The sequence below is a fragment of the Coregonus clupeaformis genome, chromosome 2 (genome assembly GCF_020615455.1).
Source record: "Coregonus clupeaformis isolate EN_2021a chromosome 2, ASM2061545v1, whole genome shotgun sequence".
In the NCBI taxonomy this organism is placed as follows: Eukaryota; Metazoa; Chordata; class Actinopteri; order Salmoniformes; family Salmonidae; genus Coregonus; species Coregonus clupeaformis.
In genome coordinates, this window is record NC_059193.1 from 38,764,167 (window position 1) to 38,779,044 (window position 14,878).

The following is a 14,878-nucleotide window of genomic DNA, read 5'->3' on the forward strand; positions in this document are numbered from 1 at the left end:
GAGTTGTCTCATCATCATTACACACACCTGGTTCCAATCCCCACTCTATCCCTGTATATACACTCCCTCTGCCATTTGTCTTTGTCGGTCATTGTAAATGTTACTTGTTTTCCTGAGAGGAATCTCTCCTACTATTTCCTGAGTACTTTATATTTTGCACTTTGGGTTCGCCCTGTGCCTTTTTGTTTATGAAGATATATTTTGAGCACAACAGCGTTTGGGTTTCGTCCCGCTTTGATCAATGCCGCTTAAATAAATTCAGTAGTTCTAAACCTGCGACTGCCTCCTGCCTACTCCTCTCTACACCTGTGACAAATATCTGCATGTAGCTACCTGTGCACATTTGTTCATATCCTTTGCTAGTTAGTGAGTTATTAGCTCAGTTATAGATAATTTGGAGTCAGCAATGGGGGAGTGATTGCTTCCTACAAGTGTACATTTCTAGGCATCTTTGAAAAGTGACTCAGGTAAAGAGTTTTCTTGTCTTAAAGGGGCAGTGATGTATTTTGAGACATGCTTGAATAAGCTAAGTAGCATAATTTGTCTGATTCTCTGTAATAATGGTATGGGAATAATAATGCATTTTATTTTGTAAAGTGGTTTCTTGCATCAAACAATACAACATTTTCAGTCACCCCCTTGTCTGAAGGACAAGTGGATAAACAGGTCAATGTCAAGCTCTGCATGTTTTTTTCAAAGTCTCATGGAATGTAGGCTTACATTGAACACCACACAACTTTGTATTTGGAGTCAATTCTGAAGTTATCGGCAGTCACAGAAAGACAGAAACATCTAGATTTTTGTGTTTAGTGCTAATCTTCTGTGTATAAAGTGACATCATTAAATAACAAGCGTTTTCAAGAGCAACTTTAGTAACGATGGTTTTGGGAAACAGTTCAGCAATTTATAACTAAGCTTTTCAGTTCTATTTTGGGATGCATTTTAGACTGTTGGTTTTGACTGGGCTTTTCATTGGTTGAATATTCCTGGGTTAATTTGTTGTGTTATGTTCAAAATCAAATCACATTTTATTCGTCACCTACACATTTGTTGCAGGTGCAGCGAAATGATTATGTTTCTAGCTCCGACAGTGCTGTATACCTAAAAATATAAAACAATACACAAAAATCTCCCCCCCCCCTAAAATAAGAAATATCAGAACTAGCAATGTCAGAGTCCGGAATACATATATGTATCTATATACACTACCGGTCAAAAGTTTTCGAACACCTACTCATTCAAGGGTTTTCTTTAATTTTACTATTTTCTACATTGTAGAATAATAAGTCATCAAAACTATGAAATAACACATATGGAATCATGTAGTAACCAAAAAATTGTTAAGCAAAACAAAATATAGTGTATATTTCAAATTCTTCATATAGCCACCCTTTCCTTTGATGACAGCTTTGCACACTCTTGGCATTCTCTCAACCAGCTTCATGAGGTAGTCACCTGGAATGCATTTCAATTAATAGGTGTGCCTTCTTAAAAGTTAATTTGTGGAATTTCTTTCCTTCTTAATGCGTTTGAGCCAATAAGTTGTGTTGTGACAAGGTGGGGGGGGCGGGGGTATACAGAAGATAGCCCTGTTTGGTAAAAGACCAAGTCCATATTATGGCAAGAACAGCTCAAATAAGCAAAGAGAAATGACAGTCCATCATTACTTTAAGACATCGTCAGTCAATACGGAACATTACAGTTTTTTTTTAAAGTGCAGTTGCAAAAACCATTAACCGCTGTGATGGCACAATTATTAGAAAATTTAAGAAGTTCAAGATGACGGTCAATCACCCTCGGTCTGGGGCTCCATGCAAGACCTCACCTCGTGGGCATCAATGATCATGAGGAAGGTGAGGGATCAGCCCAGAACTACACAGCAGGACCTGGTCAATGACCTGAAGAGAGCTGGGACCACAGTCTCAAAGAAAACCTTTAGTAACACACTACGCCGTCATGGATTAAAATCCTGCAGCACACGCAAGGTCCCCCTGCTCAAGCCAGCGCATGTCCAGGCCCGTCTGAAGTTTGCCAATGACCATCTGGATGATCCAGAGGAGGAATGGGAGAAGGTCATGTGATCTGATGAGACAAAAATATAGCTTTTTAGTCTAAACTCCACTCGCCGTGTTTGGAGGAAGAAGAAGGATGAGTACAACCCCAAGAACACAGAAAAACAGAAAAAAAAAAAAAAAAAAACACCATCCCAACCGTGAAGCATGGAGGTGGAAACATCATTCTTTGGGGATGCTTTTCTGCAAAGGGGACTGGACGACTGCACCGTATTGAGGGGAGGATGGATGGGCCATGTATCGCGAGATCTTGGCCAACAACCTCCTTCCCTCATTAAGAGCATTGAAGATGGGTCGTGGCTGGGTCTTCCAGCATGACAACGACCCGAAACACACAGCCAGGGCAACTAAGGAGTGGCTCCGTAAGAAGCATCTCAAGGTCCTGGAGTGGCCTAGCCAGTCTTCAGACCTGAACCCAATAGAAAATCTTTGGAGGGAGCTGAAAGTCTGTATTGCCCAGTGACAGCCCCGAAACCTGAAGGATCTGGAGAAGGTCTGTATGGAGGAGTGGGACAAAATCCCTCCTGCAGTGTGGGCAAACCTGGTCAAGACCTACAGGAAACATATGATCTCTGTAATTGCAAACAAAGGTTTCTGTACCAAATATTAAGTTCTGCTTTTCTGATGTATCAAATACTTATGTCATGCAATAAAATGCAAATTAATTACTTAAAAATCATACAATGTGAATTCCTGGATTTTTTTTCGATTCCGTCTCTCACAGTTGAAGTGTACCTATGATAAAAATTACAGACCTCTACATGCTTTGTAAGTAGGAAAACCTGCAAAATCGGCAGTGTATCAAATACTTGTTCTCCCCACTGTATATATATATATGATGAGCCTAGACTAGAATACTTTATACAGTTGAAGTCGGAAGTTTACATACACCTTAGCCAAATACATTTAAACTCAGTTTTTCACAATTCCTGACATTTAATCCTAGTAACAATTCCCTGTCTTAGGTCAATTTGGATCACCACTTTATTTTAAGAATGTGAAATGTCAGAATAATAGTAGAGAGAATGATTTATTTAAGCATTTATTTCTTTCATCACATTCCCAGTGGGTCAGAAGTTTACATACACTCAATTAGTATTTAGTAGCATTGCCTTTAAATTGTTTCACTTTGGTCAAACGTTTCGGGTAGCTTTCCACAAGCTTCCCACAATAAGTTGGGTGAATTTTGGCCCATTCCTCCTGACAGAGCTGGTGTAACTGAGTCAGGTTTGTAGGCCTCCTTGCTCGCACACGCTTTTTCAGTTCTGCCCACACATTTTCTATAGGATTGAGGTCAGGGCTTTGTGATGGCCACTCCAATACCTTGACTTTGTTGTCCTTAAGCCATTTTGCCACAACTTTGGAAGTATGCTTGGGGTCATTGTCCATTTGGAAGACCCATTTGCAACCAAGCTTTAACTTCCTCACTGATGTCTTGAGATGTTGCTACAATATATCCACATAATTTTCCTTCCTCATGATGCCATCTATTTTGTGAAGTGCACCAGTCCCTCCTGCAGCAAAGCACCCCAACAGCATGATGCTGCCACCCCCGTGCTTCACGGTTGGGATGGTGTTCTTCGGGTTGCAAGCCACCCCCTTTTTTCTCTAAACATAACAATGGTCATTATGGCCAAACAGTTCTATTTTTGTTCCATCAGAACAGAGGACATTTCTCCAAAAAGTACGATCTTTATCCCCATGTGCAGTTGCAAACCGTAGTCTGGCTTTTTAATGGCGGTTTTGGAGCAGTGGCTTCTTCCTTGCTGAGCGGCCTTTCAGGTTATGTTGATATAGGACTCGTTTTTACTGTGGATATAGATACATTTGTACCTGTTTCCTCCAGCATCTTCACAAGGTCCTTTGCTGTTGTTCTGGGATTGATTTGCACTTTTCACACCAAAGTACGTTCATCTCTAGGAGACAGAACGCGTCTTCTTCCTGAGCGGTATGACGGCTGCGTGGTCCCATGGTGTTTATACTTGCGTACTATTGTTTGTACAGATGAACGTGGTACCTTCAGGCGTTTGGAAATTTCTCCCAATGATGAACCAGAGTTGTGGAGGTCTACACATTTTTTTCTGAGGTCTTGGCTCATTTATTTTGATTTTCCCATGATGTCAAGCAAAGAGGCACTGAGTTTGAAGGTAGGCCTTGAAATACATCCACAGGTACACCTCCAACTGACTCAAATGATGTCAATTAGCCTATCAGAAGCTTTTATAGCCATGACATCATTTTCTGGAATTTCCCAAGCTGTTTAAAGGCATGGTCAACTTAGTGTATGTAAACTTCTGACCCACTGCAATTGTTATACAGTGAATTATAAGTGAAATAATCTGTCTGTTAACAATTGTTGGAAAGATTACTTGTGTCATGCACAAAGTAGATGTCCTAACCGACTTGCAAAAACTATAGTTTTTTAACAATACATTTGTGGAGTGGTTGAAAAATTAGTTTTAATGACTCCAACCTAAGTGTATGTAAACTTCCGACTTCAACTGTATACATATGAAATGGGTAAAACAGTATCCAAACATTATTAAAGTGACCAGTGTTCAGTGTCTATGTACATAGTGCAGCAGTCTCTAAGGTGCAGGTGTAGAGTACCGGGTGGTAGCTAACAGTGACTAAGTTCAGGGCAGGGCACTGGGCGGAGGCCAGCTAGTGGTAACTATTTAACAGTCTGATGCCCTGGAGATAGAAGCTGTTTATCAGGCTCTCAGCTTTGATTTTTCTGTACTGTCTCCGCCTTCTAGATGGTAGTGGGGTGAACAGGCCGTGGCTCGTGTGGCCCGAGGTCCTTGATGATCTTCTTGGCCTTCCTGTGACACCGGGTGATGTAGATGTCCTGGAGGGCAGGCAGTGTGTCCCCGGTGATGCGTTGGGCTGACCACACCACCCTCTGGAGAGCCCTGCAGTTGAAGGCAGTGCAATTGCCACATCAGGCAGTGATACAGCCCGACAGGATGCTCTCAATGGTGTATCTGTAGAAGTCCATGAGGGCCTGAGGGGCAAAGCCAATTTTCTTCAGCATCCTGAGGTTGAAGAGGCGCTGTCGCGCCTTCTTCATCACAATGTCTGTGTGGATGGACCATTTCAGGTTGTCAGTATGGTGCAAGCCGAGGAACCTGAAGCTTTTTACATTTACATTTACATTTTAGTCATTTAGCAGACGCTCTTATCCAGAGCGACTTACCCTCTCCACTGGGTACCCCGTTGATGTGGATGGGGGCGTGCTCTCTCTGCTGTCTCCTGAAGTCCACAATCAGCTCCTTCGTTTTGTTGACGTTCAGGGAGAGGTTATTTTCCTGGCACCACTCTGCCAGGGCCCTCACCTCCTCCCTGTAGGTTGTCTCTTCATTGTTGATAATCAGGCCTACCACTGCTGTGTCAGCAAGCTTGATGATTGAGTTGGAGATGTGCGTGGCCACGCAGTCATGGGTGAACAGGAAGTACAGGAGGGGGCTGAGCACGCACCCTTGTGGATCAGTGTGGTGGAGGTGTTGTTGCCAACTTCACCAACTGGGTTTGGCCCATCAGGAAGTCGAGGACCCAGTTGCACAGGGCGGGGTTCAGACCAAGGGTCCCGAGCTTAGTGATGAGCTTGGAGGGCACTATGGTATTGAAGGCTGAGCTGTAGTCGATGAACATCATTCTTACATAGCTATTCCTCTTTTCCAGATGGGATGTGGCAGTATGCAGTGCGATGGCGATTGCATCATCCGTGGATCTTTTGGGGCAGTATGCAAATTGTAGTGGGTCTAGGGCCCTCAAACTCAACTCTGGACCTCGAAGCCACTGCATTTGTTATTGTTCCCCTCTAATCAGGGACTGATTTAGACCTAGGACACCAGGTGGGTCTAATGAATTATCAGGTAGAACAGAAAACCATCAGGCTCCGGACCTCGTAGGGTAAGAGTTGAATATCCCTGGTCTAGGGTGTCGGGTAAAGCCCCCCACAGAATGTACGATTTAATCAGTTTTATGCCACGATTTTGCCGTCCCAGACAAAATGTCAACGTCTTGGGAAAATTCTTAGGTTGTAAACGAGTGTCGGAAGTGTTGGCTCGTTCAGTGTGACAAGGTCTAGGTCTGCCGATTAAGTACCACTACATGCGGTCGTAGACAAAGTTATGGCAGTGTCAGATTTTTTTTGCCTTTATTGTGTAGTGTGGCAGGTGGTACGAGCCGATCCCAGTGACTGAATATGCATAATACAATTATAGGGAATAAATCAGGCTCGAGTCTGAGTCAAGCTACCTGATGAGATATTGATAAATGCACAAAATCGGCAATCAAATTAAATGTTTTACCACAGCGACCATGTTATTTTGGGGAAGGCTATTTTATTCTGAGTTCGGACATATAAAGTTTGTATGTGAAACTATTTCTAACATGCATACTTTCAGTTTTTCGGAACTCACTTCACTCGCGCAAAGGAATTGAGCGAGGCTTACGCTGCTGGTGCTGGCACATGTGCAGATCAAATTCACCGCTGCAGTTGACTTAGCCTATGTCGGCTGATATAGCCTTTCAAGCCAATCGCAGAATGTGACGACAGAACTGAAACAAATCATACAATCTGGCCAGGTTATATAAAGGCTTTTATTTGGTAACATCGCACAGTGTGACGTGATAATTGTAAAAGACTGAATCCGACGGACTGTCTGCAAAGGCCTTAGGGATGGTTAGAAATTTACAGAATTGTTACCTGGAGGAAAATGGGGGAGGGTCATGCGTTTTCAATGGATGGTTTAAGGATGGTTTAGTTTTCAGTGGATGGTTTAGTATTTTGTAAATCTAGTCCAGGGGAGGGTCATGTCATTTGTTATTGATGAAATTTCAATATTTCTCAGTGTTTCAGAATTAGTTGCTTATTAGGCTATATATCGATCTGTGCCCAATGCCGCCCCTCATCTCTCATTCTCCGCAGGGTGCGCCATATCAATTGTGCCTATAGGCTATTTAGTGTGGTCTCAATAAAAAATCCATTTTTTATATATTTTTATTTGTATTTAACCTTTATTTAACTAGGCAAGTCAGTTAAGAACAAATGACGGCCTACCCCGGCCAAACCCGGATGACGCTGGGCCAATTGTGCGCCGCCCTATAAGCTATAGGCTACGAAGTGCATGCTTGGAGAAGCACAGAGCAAAGTTATATTTCTAAACTGCTGGGATGGTGTAAATAAAACTAGGCTGTATTACACACTGCAGTGGATATTCCAACTTTGAGCCCCTGCTTGCTCTGCTCTTGCTGATCAAAACGTTTTTGTGTGCTGCTTAACCAATGGCTGTGCTGTGTAGGGCTACGATGGCAGTACAGGAGAGAGTCAAAAGATTCTTCTGAAAATAATTTTTGAAAGAATTCACTAACTTGCGTGCGGACCATAGCCTATGTTCGGTTTAGTTTGAGAAGGACAGCACAAAGATGAAAAGGAGGACCGGAGATTAACTTTGATAGCTTGCTAATACTATAATTTATTTGATTAAAAACTATATGTTTCTTGCCCATGATGTACTTATCAGAGTTATTGACCTCACAATAAACCGGATTTAAGTAATTTACATTGTGGTACTGAAACTTGAAGCAGCAGCGGGGGCAAAATCAATTGGAAATGTACAGTTCATGGTAGAAATAGGCTCCAACACAAAGCCCCCTTGTTGTTAGTCTAATTAAAATGAAGAAGGTGAAATGAATTACGCTACACACATTTGGCTACTTTCAGAAACAAGAGGTAGGCATACAAAATTAGGCTATAGACTGATATATCCATAGATTTGTCGGTCAATTCCTCTACCCACCATGCACTCTTTAATAGCCTACCTCCGTGTCAGTGAAGGGCTGTTAAATTAAAACCAAGTAAAACAAGGTTGTCCACTATCGGCATAGCTATTTATTATGGCGGTCGAAATGTTAGCTATTAAAATCAGATCCAACAATAATATCAAGGGGCTAGAAATCCAGGGTTTAATAACAAAGGCGTCATTGTAAGCTGACGATTCATGTTTTCTTTTAAATCCGCAATTTGGATCCCTGCACAGCCTCATAGAGGGGCTAGATCATTTTTCTAACCTGTCTGGATTAAAACCGAATTATGATAAATTCTCCATATTACGTATTGGATCTATAAACATTTTAACTTTTACTTTACTGTGTAGTTTACCAATAAAATGGTCTGACAGTGAAGTGTACATACTCGGTATTCATGTCTCGAAAGAAAGAAATTATCTCACTGCAATACATTTTAATAGAAAGTTAGCCAAATTAGATAAGATGTTGCCATGGAAAGGACAACACATGTCTATTTGTGGAAAAATCATCCTGATTAATTCTTTAGTCAAATCCCAGTTTACCTATTTACTTATGGCCCTGCCTACACCGAACGATTGTTTTTATTTATTTATTATATGAGCAAAACATATTCCACTTTATTTGGAATGGCAAGTTAACAAAACTATATGGAAATGTCTGTTCTATCCAAAATTACAACCAACTGATTGGAGCATTACCCCAAAAATGGAGGAGGCAAGTGGAAAGGGTAGAAGGTAAGGAACTTGTCTGTCGGCCCTGCATTAAAGACCAAAATTGTCTAAAGAAAATTGTGATAAATAAAAAAGCATACCGGTTTCATTTAAGGACCAAAAAATGGACAGCTGGCCATACAGGTTGCAAAATAGTTGGGAGGAGATTTTCGATGTACCGATTCCATGGCACATGGTCTATGAACTGATACACAAAATTACGCCGGGTTCAAAACTTAGAGTTTTTCAATATATATTTTTATACAAAATGATTGCAACCAATAGAATGTTAAATATATGGTGGATACAACCATCCCAGCTCTGAAGATTTACCTGCGAAGAGACAGACTCATTAGATCACTTGTTTTGGTACTGCCCATATGTAGCTTGTTTTTGGAGGTAGTTTCAGGAATTGCTGGAAAATTGCAACATTTACTTGGAGCTACAGTGCCTTCGGAAAGTATCCAGGACCCTTGACTCTTTCCACATTTTGTTACATTACAGACTTATTCTAAAATGGATTTAAAAAATAATAATTGTCAGCAATCTACACACAATACCCCTAATAACAAAGCGATAACAGATATTTTTGCAAATGTATTAACAATAAAAATCTGAAATACCTTATTACATAAGTATTCAGACACTTTGCTATGAGACACGAAATTGAGCTCAGGTACATCCTGTTTCCATTGATCATCCTTGAGATGTTTCTACAACTTGATTGGAGTCCATCTGTGGTAAATTCAATTGATTGGAAATGATTTGGAAAGGCACACAAAGTCCCACAGCTGACAGTGCATGTCAGAGCAAAAACCAAACCATGAGGTTGAAGGAATTGTCCTTAGAGCTCTGAGACAGGATTGTGTCAATGCACAGATCTGGGGAAGGGTACCAAAACATTTCTGTAGCATTGAAGGCCCCCAAGAACACAGTGGCCTCCATCATTCTTAAATGGAAGATGTTTGGAACCACCAAGACTCTTCCTAGAGCTAGCCGCCCGGCCAAACTGAGGTGACCAAGAACCCGATGGTCACTCTGACAGAGCTCCAGAGCTCCTCTGTGGAGATGGGAGAACCTTCCAGAAGGACAACTATCTCTGCAGCACTCCACTAATGAGGCCTTTATGGTAGAGTGGCCAGACGGAAGCCACTCCTCAGTAAAAGGCACATGACAGCCCGCTTGGAGTTTGCCAATAGGCACCTAAAGACTCTCAGACCATGAGAAACAAGAGTTTCTGGTCTGATGAAACCAAGATTGATCTCTTTGGCCTGAATGCCAAGAGTCACGTCTGGAGGAAACCTGACACAATCCCTACGGTGAAGCATGGTGGTGGCAGCATCATGCTGTGGGGATGTTTTTCAGCGGCAGAGACTGGGAGACTAGTCAGGAACGGAGCAAAGTACAGAGAGATCCTTGATGAAAACCTGCTCAACAGCGCTCAGGACCTCAGACTGGGGCGAAGGTTCACCTTCCAACAGGACAATGACCCTAAGCACACAGCCAAGACAACACAGGAGTGGCTTCGGGACAAGTCTCTGAATGTCCTTGAGTGGCCCAGCCAGAGCCCGGACTTGAACCAGATCGAACATCTCTGGAGTGACCTGTAAATAGCTGTGCAGCAACGCTCCCCATCCAACCTGACAGAGCTTGAGAGAATCTGCAGAGAAGAATAGGAGAAACTCCCCAAATACGGGTGTGCCAAGCTTGTAGTGTCATACCCAAGAAGACTCGAGGCTGAAATCGCTGCCAAAGGTGATTCAACAAAGTACCTAGTAAAGGGTCTCAATACTCATATAAATGTCAAACCCTAAAAACCTGTTTTTGCTTTGCCATTATGGTGTATTGTCTGTAGATTGATGAGGGGAAAAAAACTATTTAATCAATTTCAGAATAAGGTTGTAACGTAACAAAATGTGGAAAAAGTGAAGGGGTCTGAATACTTTTCGAATGCACTGTAACTCTGCAAATAGAACTGCTGGGTGATTTGAAAAGTCACAGTCAATCGATTAGTAATATAATAATACTCTTAGCAAAGGTGTTAATCTTTAATTTAAAATCTGTAGAAACTATGAGTATAGAAAGGTTCAGAACTTTTGTGAAACATCACAGCACAGTGGAAAAATATATGGCAGGTAGAAATCAAAACTAAATGGTCTTCAGAGATGGATGGGAGGGGTTGAGGGTAGCTGAAGGCTTGGACTAAAAACAAATTAAAGATAACTAATGTAAAATATACTGTTCGTGAAATGTATGTAGTATGTATAAGCTGGAAGTGGAAGCCAAAGTATTGTTGTCCATTAGTTTACTCCAATTATGGGAGGGTTGGTAGGGTTAGGGGAAAATAATAAAGAATGAAAATATATTTTTAAAATATATTTAAAATAATATATACAGTACCAATCAATGTTTGGACACACCTACTCATTCAAGGGATTTTCTTTATTTTTACTATTTTCTAGAGTGTAGAATAATGGTGAAGACATCAAAACTATGAAATAACACATATGGATTCATGTAGTAACCAAAAAAGTGTTAAAAAAATCAAATATCTTATATTTGAGATTCTTCAAAGTAGCCACCCTTTGACTTGATGACAGCTTTGCACACTCTTAGCATTTTCTCAACCAGCGTAATGACGTAGTCACCTGGAATGCATTTCAATTAACAGCTGTGCATTCTTAATTTGTGGAATTTCTTTCCTTCTTAATGCGTTTGAGCCAATCAGTTGTGTTGTGACAAGGTAGGGGTGGTATACAGAAGATAGCCCTATTTGGTAAAAGACCAAGTCCATATTATGGCATAAACAGCTCAAATAAGCAAAGAGAAACGACAGTCCATCATTATTTTAAGACATGGTCAGTCAATCCTGAAAATTTCAAGAACTTTTAACGTTTCTTCAAGTGCAGTTGCAACAACCATCAAGAGCTATGATGAAACTGGCTCTGATGAGGACCGCCTCAGGAAAGGAAGACCCAGAGTTACCTCTGCTGCAGAGGATAAGTTCAATAGAGTTACCAGCCTCAGAAATTGCAGCCCAAATAAGTGCTTCACAGAGTTCAAGTAACAGACACATCTCAACATCAACTGTTCAGAGGAGACTGCGTGAATCAGGCCTTCATGGTCGAATTTCTGCTAATAAACCACTACTAAAAGACACCAATAATAAGAAGATACTTGCTTGGGCCAAGAAACACAAGCAATGGACATTAGACTGGTGGAAATCCAAATTTGAGATTTTGGGTTTCAACCGCCGTGTCTTTGTGAGACGCAGAGTAAGTGAACGGATGATCTCTGCATGTGTGGTTCCTACCATGAAGCATGGAGGAGGAGGTGTGAAGGTGCTTTGCTGGTGACACTGTCTGTGATTTATTTAGAATTCAATGCACACTTAACCAGCATGGCTACCACAGCATTCTGCAGCGATACGCGATCCCATCTGGTTTGCGCTTAGTGGGACTATCATTTGTTTTTCAACAGGACAATGACCTCCAGGCTGTGTAAGGGCTATTTGACCAAGAAGGAGAGTGATGGAGTGCTGCATCAGATGACCTGGCCTCCACAATCACCCAACCTCAACCCAATTGAGATGGTTTGGAATGAGTTGGACCGCAGAGTGAAGGAAAAGCAACCAATAAGTGCTCAGCATATTTGGGAACTCCTTCAAGACTGTTGGAAAAGCATTCCAGGTGAAGCTGGTTGAGAGAATGTCAATAGTGTGCAAAGCTGTCATGAAGGCAAAGAAGAATCTCAAATATATTTTGATTTGTTTAACACTTTTTTGGTTACTACATGATTCCATAATGTGATGTTTCATAGTTTTGATGTCTTCATTATTATTCTATAATGTAGAAAATAGTAAAAATAAAGAAAAACCCTTGAAGGAGTAGGTGTGTCCAAACTTTTGACTGGTACTGTATACAAAAACAGTTTATGGGTGATTGATACATTGATAGAAGCCACAATCTGTCGAATTTAGGGGGTATGAGAAGGTATGCCATATGCCAAAAAGCACAGGCTTGTTAACTTAATATTTTGAAGAAAATAAAAGGGATCTGATTATGTAAAGTGATCTATAACAGCGCTTTATTCCGCCATTCTTTATGCTAGAAACAAGCTGTAAAATACCCGGGAAAGACGTGACTCCGATGCGTATGGGGATATTATTTTGTTTATTTGACATTCAGAGGCTGACTTTGCTTGGTAAGTAATATAATTCTGTTACTATCAATTGATTAAGCTATTCACTTTCTGTTAAATAGAAGATGTTCAAACCCAGTTAGCTTTTAGGGAAACACTTGTGACCTTATCTCGTTGGGTTAAGCCACAGAAGAAGAGTAGCCAGCAGTTAAATCAATCAATCAATTTTATTTTATATAGCCCTTCGTACATCAGCTAATATCTCGAAGTGCTGTACAGAAACCCAGCCTAAAACCCCAAACAGCTAGTAATGCAGGTGTAGAAGCTCACATTTTTCTGCGTCTGTAGGCCTACTTTGTCTGGGGTGGAAAGGTAGACCTAACTTTTGAAAGTACCATGCTCAGATTCCTAATGATGTCTCAGATGTAACTATTTGCAAACAGGGACAGTTTCGTTGCAATCAAGACACACTGATTTTGCATTGGAGAAATATGATAAGATTAACACATAGCGCTATCTCTCTGTCCATTCTTAGCCTGTAATTTAGGTCATTTGTGTGGTATTAAAGAAAGATTCCTCTAATATGTAAAATTACGTAGAATTGCAAGACATTTTTATAAAAGGCAATTTTTTAGCGGACCTGCAAATATGATGAGAGATAAAGGAGATCTTTGCCCCCCTACTCTTGTCCACGGTGGTCTGCGAACCCACAACTTTCTAGCCCACAGCCCAATGTGCTATCAAAATTCCTGCGTTGCCATATAATGCTTACAGGACGAAGAACAGATTCTAAAACTTTGGTCTGTCCAAGAAGTGAGGGTAAACGGTAGACTTGTTCTCTGCTATGCACTTTGTTTTAATTATTATTTTGTGTATAGGGGAGGGTCATCCATTTTCATTTCAGAGAGATCCGATTTTCTCCATGTAACCCTTATTATAAATAATGTTCACTCCCTTAAGGTGGAGGTGATATGATCCTAAACTAGCCTTCCAAAGCACTTCCTGATGACATGTTGAAGACCTTTTTGTCAATACACTGTTGCATGTTCATTGAATTGCAACATAGTTGAACTGCAGCGTTGCTCCCTCTGTTTCATTGATAAGTTTGCTTACTAGGATGTTTTTGATTCCTATCTGTTTGGCTGACAACTAAACAACAAGTGTTGATGTCTCCCCGCGGTTCTTGTTTTGAGGCTTGGGCATCTGGGGACTGCAGTTCATCTGTCTAATCCCCTGCAAGGAGAAAGGCAATAACAATATTACAGTGGTGTATTCATTTAATGTATACTGAACAAAAATATAAACACAACATGTAAAGTGTTGGTCCCATGTTTCATGAGCTGAAATAAAAGAACCCAGACATTTTCCATATGCACATAAAGCATATTTCTCTCAAATTTTGTGCACAAATTTGTTAATGTCCAAGTTAGTGAGCATTTCTCCTTTGCCAAGATAATCCATCCATCTGACTGGTGTGGCATAACAAGAAGCTGATTAAACAGCATGATCATTACACAGGTGCACCTTGCACTGGGGACAATAAAAGGCCACTGACACGATGCCACTGATGTCTCAAGTTTTGAGGGAGCGTGCAATTGGCATGCTGACTGCAGGAATGTCCACCAGAGCTGTTTTTAATTAATCTTTTTTATTTATTTAATGTTAATTTCTCTACCATAAGTCACCTCCAACGTCGTTTTAGAGAATTTGGCAGGACGTCCAACCGGCCTCATAACCGCAGACCACGTGTATGGCGTCCTGATGTCAACGTTGTGAACAGAGTGCCCCATGGTGGCGGTGGGGTTATGGTATGGGCAGGCATAAGCTACGGACAATGAACACAATTGCATTTTATCGATGTCAATTGTAATGCAAAGAGATACCGTGACGAGGTCCTGAGGTCCGTTGTCGTGTCATTCATCCGCTACCATCACGTCATGTTTCAGCATAATAATGCACGGCCCCATGTCACAAGGATCCATACACAATTCCTGGAAGCTGAAAATGTCCCAGTTCTTCCATGGCCTGCATACTCACCAGACATGTCACCCATTGAGCATGTTTGGAATGCTCTGAATCAACGTTTACAACAACGTGTTCCAGTTCTCGCCAATGTCCAGCAACTTCGCACAGCCATTG